General features: G+C 42.3%; 2 protein-coding genes across 4 annotated transcripts in view; both read right to left on the bottom strand.

Moving 5' to 3' along the window:
• The window catches only part of LOC138161686 (ubiquitin-conjugating enzyme E2 E2), a 409,692-nt gene that overhangs the window by 89,660 nt on the left and 307,559 nt on the right, over positions 1 to 12,473 (bottom strand). The window lies entirely within an intron of this gene.
• The window catches only part of RPL15 (ribosomal protein L15), a 431,201-nt gene that overhangs the window by 387,974 nt on the left and 30,754 nt on the right, over positions 1 to 12,473 (bottom strand). The window lies entirely within an intron of this gene.

The raw sequence follows: 12,473 nt of genomic DNA, 5'->3' as shown, positions 1-12,473 counted from the left end.
GTAGTGCAGGGGATCACCTTCACTACAGTAGCAATCTCAATAGGGCTTATTTTCGGGGGAGGGCTTATTTTAGAGGAATCTTATACAGTAAGGGGAGGGCTTATTTTCGGGATAGGTCTTATTATCGGGGAAACACGGTACATCCTATGCTCATGTCAAGCTGAACTAACTTGCTATTTTCTGGCCATGCCCCTTATGCTCCCACTCCTTTGTCATCATGAAGAAAATGATAATGCTGTTCCTTTCCCCTGAAAAATCCTCATCCTACAACTCTGCCTATCCCATTAACCATCCTTCAGGCCCCAGCTCAAATCTCTTTCCTCTACGAAGTCTTCCTTAGTCCCCTCTAGCCAGAAGTAACCTCTCCCTCCTCTGAACTTCCAGTGCAGCTTTATTAATTTTTAGTTTTCAACATTCACTTCCATAAGATTTTGAGTTTTAAATTTTCTCCACTCCTCCTCCTCCCCAAGATAACGTGCAATCTGATATAGGCTCTACTTATACATTCATATTAAACATATTTTCATATTAGTCATGTTGTAAAGAAGAATTAGAACTAATGGGAGGAACCACGAGAAAGAAGAAACAAACAAAACAAGAAAAGAAAAGGAGAGCAAATAGCCTGCTTACATCTGCATTCAGACTCCAAAGTTCTTTTTCTGGATATGGATGGCATTTTCCATCGCGAGTTTCTGGAGGTTTCTTAGATCCTTGCATTGTTGGGAAGAGCCAAGTCTATCAAAGTCAGTCATCACCATGTTTACTCATTCCATTCTGCATTATAGTTATCTTGGCATGATTAGTATCTTGTTTTGCTAGACCTCCAGGAAGGCATCGACAGTATCTGAGAAGCTCAGGTCTGGAATTTGAGAGGGCCAAGCTAAATCCCCTCTATGTCCTCCATAACAAAGAGACATCCAGCTTCAGCCTGAAGACTTCCATTTGGGAAGAGGCCCCTACTTCCTGACATGGCTGGTCTGGCTCTATGCAACCAAGCAAGACAAGTCTAATACATTTTCCAAACACTTGGCCTTTAACTAAAGACTTGAAGGCAGTCATCAGGCTTCTCTATTCCAGGCTAAACATCCCTCATCTTCCATCAAGCAAGCTTCATTTGGAAGAGTTTTGAGCGCTGTCATCCATTCTAAATGTGTTTGGGAGGATTAAAATCCTCCCTAACATGCAGCATCTAGAGGGGAGCAAAAATGGAAACAGCCTAACCAGGTCTGAGTTCCAAAGGGACTGCTACATTCCTAATTCTGGTAACCATATTATTGAATCACTGAATTATTGAATCATTCAATATGCTAGGCACCATATAAAAAGAGAGTAAAGATAGGATTCCTACCCTCATGAAGTTTATAATTTAGGAGAATCTTTATATATACAGACAATGGGTAATGCTACATGTGCAATGTCCTAATACCACATGCATAAAGAAACATGGATGCTGTTAACACATATTATCCTTTGAAATGAGACATGTAAACGAGGGTTTCGTGGATTTTTTCTAAAACATGACTTCATCTTTTTCTGTGTGTCTTGGGCCCCCTGTCTGGGAAAGTCTATGGATGAACCTCTTTTCAGGTTAATGTTTGTAAATTTACATAAAATAAAATACCAAGGTAAGCCTAATTATACCAAAATAGTTATTAAAACATTAACAAAGCAAGTTCACAGATCCAGGTTAAGAACTCCTATTCAAAGTCTAGATATTTTAATAAATTAGACATCGAGCATTGTAACACAAAAGTATATATTAGATAAATTTGGCATTTCACAACTACTCATTAGCTCATTGTTATTGGCAGTGAGAATTTTAAACATTTGGTCCAAAGTTCTGGACATGTCACTTTGATTTATCCTAAGTTTTCTCATCTATCTGGCAGTTAGGTGACACAGTGGACAAAGCATTGGCCTTGGAGTCATGAGGACCCAGGTTCCAATCCAACCTCCAACAATTATTAAGGGGGTGACCTAGGGCAAGTTACTTCACCCTGTTTGCCTCAGTTTCCTTATCTGTAAAATGAACTTGAGAAGGAAATGGCAAACTACTCCAGCATCTTTGTCAAGAATACCCCAAATGGGGTCATGAAGAATTGGACACGACTGAAATAATTCAACAACAAAATCTATTTATCTACCTATGTAAACATGTATCTATCTATCTGTCTGTCTGTCTACCTGTCTGTCTGTCTATCTATCTATACATCTATCCAGCCACATAAAATATTACAAAGATTATTACAGATTTAAAGGGCAGAAGACATCCTGAAAGAAGCCCTTTAATAATTACAGCTGTCATGGCCAGAGCATTTTAAAGATTTACAAAGTGCCATCCACACATTATCTTATTATACACAGCAGCCCCGAAAGGTAGGTGCTCCCATTTCACAGATGGGGAAGTCAAAGCTCCCAGAGTGGAGGTGATGTGCCCACCACTGCCCAGCTGGTGGGTGGTGGGGGCAGGTTCAGAACCCAAGGGGCTCCTGACTCAGGGGCCAGTGCTCCTCTGACTTTGCTCTCCTGCCTCTCCTTTGGGCCCGATCCTGGGGATGGACATTTAAATGCACTTTCTGTTCTATTTGAGGATCACGGGATGCTAGAAGGGCAGGGACCTAGTTCAACCCTGTCAGTGTCCGTGTCCTGTGTCATACTGTTGGGACTCCCTAATGACTGCTTATGTAATGCTGTCAGCACTGAACAGGCAATCACTATGAATGAGGATTAGGAGCACAGCACAAAGAATTTGTGAAAGCTCTCAGGTCCCTCCTCTCATCTCCCCCTTAGCTCTGCAAGTTTAAGGGAGGAATTAAAAGGAACCAGGAGGAAGAGCTGGGTGTTTCTGTGGCTAAAGCACAGAACCTGGAGTCAGGAAGACTTGAGTTCAAATGCACCTTCAGACTGTGTGACCCTGGGCAAGAAACTTAACCCCTGTTTGCCTCAGTTTCCTCAATATAAAATGGGGATAATAGCGGCACCTGCCTCCGAGGGCTGTGTGATAGTAATGGCGATTAAAGATTCCCCTGTATTGGCTTGGTTTTCAAACTGATTGTGTTAAAACCCAGAGCTTGTTAATCCCACCTGTGGGATGGACTTGATGTGAAAAGAAAGTCCTGAACTGGGAGGAGCTGGTGACGTAGATTTGGAGAGACAAGACAGAGGCAGAAGAACTTTTTTGGAAGCAGCACCTCGTGGAGGCAGAGAGAGACTGAGAGAATTGCTGGGGGCCACTTTGAATTGCCCTGGACTTTTGAGACCTGCTCCCTGAGCTGCCAAGGACTGAGGAGACATGGCTGTTTTGCTGGTACTTTGTCTGTCTGTTTTGATGTTGTTTTGCCAGATTTGTCCACTGGTGAAAGACAGTCCTTTCGTTGAAGAAGTCCTGGAACCTGGCTGTTGGCTAAGAGCTCCTGAGACTGTCCTGCAGACAGAGAGTGAATACTGTCCACTGGTGAAGGACAGTGCTGTTGTTGCAGGAGTCTGGGAACCTTTCTGTTGGTTCAGAAGCCCTGAAGAAGGATTTTCTTGTTGTATGTTTACAGAAATCCTGGGAGAGGGTTTTGCTAATGTTTTCAGGGGTTCTAGGACTGTTCTGCAGACAGAGGATGAATTAATGAAGAGACTGGCAATGTATCTTGTGGCCTTGCTAAGCCTTGTCTCCCCAGGAGCTAAGATTGCTGAGAACTTGCCTCCTGTCAAGATGAAGAAAAGACCTCCATTTGGGTATTAAGTGCTGTGCTTAAACTTGATGTAACTCTGGGGTAGATTCAATTGTGATCCAGGGGTGGGGAACTTTTGACCTTTTTGTGTTCTGTGATTGAACAAATGAATGTACTTTACTTAGATTGGAAACAAATCTCCATTTGAGAAGAGGGGCTTTATGGTTGATTGAATGATTAGAAAATCCTGGGGTGGGGTAGTACTTGGAGATTATTTAATCACACTTAGTAAATGCTGTATTTTGAATGATGTCATGTTTTGATCTTCTCTGTTCTTGGTTTGTCACTGAATAAAATGGAGAGCACCTATGCTGGTATTTTGAACCTTGGGAAGTTGCCTTTCCTTGGCATTACATTACAGGCTGTTGTGAAGCAGAACTTGTGCTTAGGACAGGCCACAGCACACAGCAGGTGCATAATAAAGACTCCCTTCCTTTTCTCCCAGAGTTCTTACTGCTGCAGCACAAAATTGCTTTCTATTAGCTTTGTTTATATTTATTATGCCCATAATATATGATACGTATACATACATGCATGCATACACAATGACATATGGCTACATGTTCTGTGTGTATACAACATATGCTTGTGTATATATTTATGATCTATTGTGTTTGCATTTTTATATTCTTATATATGTACATGCGCTTTCTCCCTATAGAATGCAAGCTCCTGGAGGGCAGGGATAGTGCCGTCGATGTCTTTGTGTTCCCAGTGCTTGGCACAATGCTCTTTGATGGATTAAACCCCACTGTTCCGCCTACACCACAAGAATGAGAAACATCATGCAGAACCAAAATAATGATGACAACGGTGTTTTTGGTTTGTTTGCTTTTTGTGATAGGAAAAACTGGAAACAAACCAGCTATCCATCCAACGGAGAATGAGTGGACAAATTGTGGCCTCTGTAATGAATGGTGCCTTATAGCTCATCAAGAAACAGTGAATATAAGGAATGCAGAGACACACGGGAAGGGCTGAATGTAATGATACAGAAGGAAGAAAGCAGAATGATGGATAATAACATACACTGTGTTCACAATCATGTAAATGAAAACGGCATTCAGACAGCAGGAGTCAGATGAAATTCAATGGCTAATTCTGGTGGGTCTCAAGGGAGCAATGCTATACATAGACACAGACAGAAAGACAGACATAGAAATGAACAGACATACACAGACACATGGGCAGGCACAGAGACACACAAAGACAGACAGACAGACATCTCATTAGAGAGGGGGCAGACCACTGGGGAGGGGCGTGGTGGTGGCGCTGCCAGATGGAGTCTCTGAAAGTTTCCTGCCTTAATGTTGATCTCTGGTGCTAGGGAAGGTTTGCTGGGGATGGACCACTGGGAAGTGACAGCATGAAATCCTGAAGCATCAAGAAAATGGTTTCTAAAGTGTAAAAGCCTACATACTAAAGCTAGGGGTCGAGAGCTGCATCAGTGGAGGAAAGAATAACCCACACAAATGAAGTCACGAACTTGAGTTAAGTGCTTCAGTGCAAAGAAAGACAGGTTGTGAGTCAGTTAAGATTTTTTAATTAAAATGGAAAACATTGCCTAGGGCTCTGAAAGCTGACTTTTTTATTCAGGATATTACATCCAAGCTATTAGGATATGTGATTTTTATGACACAAGTAAGTGTGGAAAAGGCTTGTAAAAAATTTTCTCATTTAGCTTAGGGCTGGCAAAACCCAGAACTCATTAGCGAGCTGTACAATACAGAATTAATTATTGGTGTCAATGAGTTAGAAACAAACTAAAAATAAGCCAGCATCATGGGACAACAGCCTTGGGCCTTCATTTAAACATCATGGGCCTTGGGCAAAATGGGCAAGGTGGGAGAGTTCTCTCCTGCCTTCTTTCCCTTCATCTTTCTGGGCCTCAGGCTTATTCTCAGGAAGAACCTGATATCAGCTAGTGACACTTTAGTATGAATTTAAGTCCACTTATTTTTACTTCTTACAGGGATATTCCATTTTAAATTTCTTCTCCAGTTGTAGAAATGAAGACTGTCTTCCAGATTCATTGTGTAGACAGTGTGATGGTGGACTGAGAGAGAGACTGCATTTAGGAAGGCCTGGCTTCAAATTCTAGTGTCTCTGGGTGGGCCTCAGTTTCCTCATCTGGAAAATAAGGAGGTTGGGTTCCATCACCTCTAAATTCCTTTCCAATCCTAAATCTCTGATCCAAATGATTTATAAATTCAATATCCCTTCTACTAGTAAAACAACCATGTATATCTATATAGGTCTTAACAATTCACAAAGTGCCTTACACATATTGTCTCACTGAACACTCACAACAATCCCGGGCAGTTGGTACCAAGAAGACATTATTGCCACCATTCACAGAAGAGAAGACGAAGGTTCAGAGAAGCTGAGAGATTTGCCAGGGCCAAAAAGCTAGTGATTCTCTGGGGCAGGAGGCAAAGCCAAGTCTTTCCAGACCATAAGTAGGGCATCCTTTTATTATGCCACACCGACCCAACTCTATGCTCTTCCCATGAGGCCTCAGTGCACCACACCTCCTAGACTAAGGCTTTTCCATCAATATCTAATCTAATAAAAATCTCCTTGGAAGAACAATGAGTTGAACCATATTTAGGAGGAGAAGAAATCCTGTTGTCAAACTCTTGTCAAAATTGTGTTTAAAACTGGATAATCAGCAGTTGGAAAGACAGAATAAAAATACAGTTCTTTTAAAACAGCCCTCCTTGAAATGCCTGTTTTAGGTATTAGAAGCTTAGTTATCTAATAAATTATAGAAGGAAGGTACTGGGTACTAAAAAAAAAAAAGTTGATTAAAAGAAACAAGATGAATTAATGGAGTCAGAAAGACTGAGTTCAAATCTTGCCTCTGAAATATCCCGGCTGTGAGACCTTGGACAAGTCACTTCATCTTCCCCCTGCACCAGGCAACTCACTACAATAGATGATATGCACTGTTAGAGCAAGTTTCCTCTTAGGCAGTTCCAGGTGATTGAGAGAGGAAGGAGAAGGAGAAAGAGGTAGGGTGGGGGGAGGGAGAACAACACAAGAGAAGAAGAGCTGGATTTGCAGTTGGATGACTGTAATGTAATACCAAGCAAAGGCAACTTCCCAGGTTCAAAATACCAGCATAGGTGCTCTCTATTTTATTCAGTAACAAACCCAGAACAGAGAAGATCAAAACATGACATCATTCAAAATACAGCATTTACTAAGTGTGATTAAATCATCTCCAAGGCCTACCCCACCCCAGGACCTTCCAATCATTCAATCAATTACAAAGTCTCTGTTCTAAATACTTCTCCACCCCTAGGCTATACCTTAATTAAGTCCACCACAAAGCCCCTCTTCTCAAATGGAGATTAGTTTCCAAACATAAGTAAAATACATTCATTTGCTCAACCATAGAACACAAAAAGGTCAAAAGTTCCCCACCCCTGGATCACAATTGAATCTACCCCAGAGTTACATCAAGTTTAAACACAGCACTTAATACCCAAATGGAGGTCTTTTCTTCATCTTGACACGAGGCAAGTTCTCAGCAATCTTAGTTCCTGGAGAGACAAGGCTTAGCAAGGCCATAAGATACATTGCCAGTCCCTTCATGAATTTATCCTCTGTCTGTAGAACAGTCCTAGAACCCCTGAACACATTAGCAAAGCCCTCTCCCAGGATTTCTGTAAACATACAACAAGAAAATCCTTCTTCAGGGCTTCTGAACCAACAGAAAGGCTCCCAGACCCCTGCAACAACAGCACTGTCCTTCACCAGTGGACAGTATTCATTCTGTCTGCCGGACAGTCTCCAGACCCCTGCAACAACAGTACTGTCCCTCACCAGTGGACAGTATTCACTCTCTGTCTGCAGGACAGTCTCTGGCCTTCTTAACCAAATGCCAGGTTCCAGGACTTCTTCAACAGGACAGTCTTTCACCAGTGGACAAATCTGGCAAAATAACATCAAAACAGACAGACAAAGTACCAGCAAAACAGCCATGTCTCCTCAGTCCTTGGCAGCTCAGGGGGCAGGTCTCAAAAGTCCAGGGCAATTCAAAGCGGCCACCAGCAATCTCTTAGTCTCTCCCTCTTCACGAGGTGCTGCTTCCAAAAAGAACTTCCGCCTCTCTCTTGTCTCTCCAAATCTACGTCACCAGCTCCTCCCAGTCAGGACTTTCTTTTCACATCAAAAAGTCCATCCCACAGGTGGGATTAACAAGCTCTGGGTTTTAATACAATCAATTTGAAAACCAAGCCAATACAGGGGAATCTTTAATTGCCATTACTATCACAATGACACAGCCCTGGGTTTGAGTCTCAGCTCTCTCACTTAACTAACTGTCACCTTGAGTGAATGGCTTTCCTTCTCTGCGCCTCAGTTTCTTTATCTGTAAAATGAGGGGGTTGGGCTGGATGACTTCTGATGTCCCTTCCCGCTCTAAGTCTGCCAGCCTAGAGATCCAGTTACTTCATGGCTTTCCCCTTTTTGTACATGGCACTCTTCTTTGTCATCAAAAGGGCCATGATTTATAAGTGTAAACACAATGACCTTTTAGAGCCCAGGAAGATAGAGCTCTAACTTCTTTACAACAATCAATACTCCAACAAACATTTATAAGCGCCTACCATAAACCCACTCAGACCCAGAAGAAATGGGATAGAATAGACTCTAGTAATCACAAAGCAGGGCAGCAAATCTTGGCCTGAATTCCTAGAGTTTTGTGATGGGTATAGGACATAAATGGGGGTGGAGGGACTTTAATCTGCATCTGTGGATGACAAATCTCAACTCTTTATTTAAGGGGTAACTTTTACCCTCTCAAGACTGTGATACTCGACAGATTCTATGAAGGTTAAAAGGGAAATGTACAGCTCTACAGATCCTAAGAAACTTACACCACCATTCATTCAATCAGTAAGAGGGACTAGGGGCCTGCTCTGTTCTAAGCACCAGGGCAAATGCTGATGTATCAAAGGCAAAAGTCCTTAATCCTCAAAAAGCATCCATTCTCATTACTGTGGTGTCAGAAAAGGCGAGCAGAATGATTTCAGAAAAAACGGACTTACATGAACTGATCCAAAGTGAAGTGAGCAGAACCCAGAGAAGGCCGCCCTCAGTAGTAGACACCTGCTACAGTACAAACATCAAAGACGACTGACCCCAAAGGACTCATGATGAAAAATGCTGTCTGCCTCCAGAGAAAGAACTGATGGCTTCTGAATACTGCCTCAACCATACTTTTAAAAAAAAGGAAGAAAGAAGGGAAAGAGGATCCAATCTCTAGAGAGGAGGGGCTCTTAATCTGGGACCTATGAACTATGAACTTGCTTTTTAACTGGATGACTGCACTTCAATATAATTGGTGTCCTTTGTAACCTCCTGTGTTTTATTGTGAGCATTTAAAAACATTATTCAGAGGAGCCATAGGTCCGCTTCCAGGACTAGGCCCAAGGGCTCTAGGACACAAAGTGAAAAAGCTCATCTGCTGAGGAGTCAGGAGGTGCAAAACATACAACAAATTAAATACGAGGTAATTCTGCAGGTCAGGCACCAGCAGCTGAGGAGCAGGGGAACGGATCACTCACAGTTACCCAATTCAATGCCAAATAACCATAAATAAGTGGAAGAAGAGTCCAGAGAGCTGCCAACTTTCATAATAAGGCTCAGTAAAATGGGATCCTGGGGAGAGCAACTAACAGGTGGTGGCAGGGAGTAGAATGTGGCCCAAATCAACCAAATGCCCTAGTCTATGCCTGTGGGTGGACTTCTCTCATTAATGGGAAATAAGGTGTTATTGATGAATGACGACTAGTAAGAGGCATTGCCCTGACAGGTCTGTCTCTGGTCCTAATACTCCCCCTGGAGCAGGTGCCGCACTGTCCTAATCCTTCAGATCCACCCCCGCCCCTTTCCCCAGGCCTGTATCTCATCCCTTCCTCCCAGGACCTCCAAGATGATAATTAACTTACCTAATAAACCTTTGGTGTCAGTATGTGAAAGGGTGAGGTGTCTACTAGTCACGGCCCCTAGGCCACAGACAGTTAGCAAGGGTCTTCTGGACACAACAGTTTTTTGGATTTTCTAATGTAATGCCAATGATAGCTCTGAGATGTTGTTCCTGTGGGTACTCCTCCTTCCATGGGTGCAGATTACAATCCACCCAAGCACTTAATTCTGTGAACTCCTCCTCCACCCCTTGAATCCTCTATAACGTATCTGCAAAGTACTGAGTGTAGGGCTGGTGCATAACAGGAGATTAACATCCCTCCATTCCATTCACATGCTGAATCTTCTTTGTATCAGCTCTGCTGAGACACAGGCATTCCATGATTCATAGTCATATGACATCACTGAAAGAAGATTTTTTAAAAAGCATTTCCAAATACACGGGAAATACAAAAAGAGGATTATATATAAAATGTGCGCCTCCATTTTGTGCCACTTGCCTTAGAAAATAGAGAATATGATACATTCCCAAGCTGCCTTCCGAAATATCTTGCTTCTTTGTGGTTTCTCATGAACTTTTATTCTATTCTCTTCTGGCATTTAAAAAGGCACAGGGATGACCCTCTTTGACATCATTACTGCTACGCTCCCACCCCTGTGTAAAAACACTGGGGATAAAAACACCCTTTAACGGTTTATCCTACCCAAAGAAATGACTCCCCACAGGGACCATGTCCCAAGATAAGAGTCTCCAGAGGCCCTGTGAGCTACCACCAGGATGGGCTTCTTGGCTTGGTCAGTCACTGCATTGATCAGATCCTTAAGCCTTTCAAAGCTGCTTTCTATCAATAAATTGTTCTCCTGGTTCTACTCACTTCATTTTGCACCACTTTATACTGCCCAGAATTTTCTGACATAATATTTTGTCATTTCAAATAGGGCAATAACATTCAATTATGTTCATGCACCAAGATTTGGTTAGCCATTGCCCAAATGATGGGCACCCCCTTAGATTATAGTGCTTTTTTTTTTTTTAAAGCAATTGGGGTTAAGTAACTTGCTCAAGGTTACATGGCCAGGTGTTTCTGGGTGGGTGCTAAGTGTCTGAGCCCGGATTTGATCCCCAGGTCATCCTGACACTGGAGCTGGTGCTCTTACTAGCTGTGCTACCTGGCCACCCCAGTGCTTTGTTTTTTTTTTTTTTAAAGGAGACTTTCTCAATAGGGAACAACTCAGCATGGACAAAAATAGTGCCCAGGTTCTTAAATCTTCCTCCTCCTCCTCTCTTCTCCCTCTCACCAAACCCCAAACAATATTTATTGTTTATCTACTTTGTTTTTCCAAAGTGGAAGGTTAGAGCAATCTTTTTTGAATGACTGGGCTTGATCAATGAGACTATAATGCTCTTGGGTTCATGACAACTCCAAATAGCAATATTCAGAAAACATCACCAATTGATGAGTATTCCTTTTATTTAAACTCATTGCAGGGCAGCCTTCAAAATAATGGTGAACACACACATCTTCCTGCCTCGCTTGAGGCTGATATACAGCGAATCCCTAAACAATTATCACTCTGGTCATGTTATAGAGGGGCACTAGGTAGCGCCACAGTGCATAGAGTGCTAGGACTGACATCAGGAACACTTCTCTTCACTAGTTCAAAGGTGACCTCGGATCTTTAAGAGTTGTGTGACCCTGTCACTTAACTCTGCCTCAGTTTCTTAATCTGTAAAGCTGGAGAAGGAAATAGCAAACCACTCTAGTGTCTGCCAAGAAAACCCCAAATAAGGTCACAAAGAGTTGGACATGACTGAACATGTTACAGAATCTTGTTTGATTTAACATATTGTGGGGAAAAAGAGAAGAACTTCTAAGGCTGTAGGTACCAAACCAAAAACCAAGTGCTTCTCTGAAATCAGCAAATAACAGATACAATCTGGTCTTATGTTATCTCCCCTTCTCAGTCAATTCTGAGACTGTGGGAAAATGTGGCCTGTGGTTGAGCACTGTCTGCAAAAGAATTCCTGTTTTTTTAATTAAGGATACACCTTCAAAGGGTTCAAAGATTATTCTCACAAAGATTATGTGGAAGTAAGAAAGTGGGCATATGGTTAAATCTGTGATCCTTTCTACTCTTTTGGATCAACCTCTTTGAGTTACTGTAGAACTCAGTCCCTGGATATCTATAAAATAATATACCTGCAACACAAATTTCTTTGGCATATATTAAGTCAGATTCACTTGGTTCTTCAGGCATTACTTTTACAGGCCATCAGCATGGCCTCACAGCATCCAAACGTCATCGCTTCACTATTACCTCTGATCAGATTAGAACACTGCCAACACATCTGCAGAACTGTTCCATTTTAAGCCTACTTGTCCTTCCAGCTTCGCCCATCAATGATTCCAGGAGAACACTTAGCTGGGATTCTGGGGGAATCTTAGTCTTAGTTGGGTCTCCTGCCAAACACTCTGGAAGCCGCCTGTTGCTAGGCAATGTGAATCCTCCTCCTCCTTCATTTTTGTTTTTGTTTGAACTTGTCATTTCCCCAGAGTGTGGAGCTTCCAAAGTCAGGAATCATGGTCCAGAAGTGTGGAGGGGCATCCTGCATAAATCTGGCTGCCACTGTCTTTCCACTTGGCAAGGAGATCAAGCACTTACTGGCTGGTGGGATTCCTGGGCTCTTTCAGGTTAATTGGATTGTATTCACTTGTACAAATCAAATAAAATACTACAAAATTGAAACCAATATAGAATCAGTTGGTGTAAAATATCTTTGGTCCACTAGGGAAAATATTTATAAACCAAAAT

Source organism: Petaurus breviceps, unplaced genomic scaffold (genome assembly GCF_028583685.1).
Source record: "Petaurus breviceps papuanus isolate PSGF00001 unplaced genomic scaffold, PetGlider_PUasm1.0 185, whole genome shotgun sequence".
Taxonomy (NCBI): Eukaryota; Metazoa; Chordata; class Mammalia; order Diprotodontia; family Petauridae; genus Petaurus; species Petaurus breviceps.
Note: the sequence above shows the minus strand (reverse complement) of the source record. Positions and strands in the feature narration are given on the sequence as shown.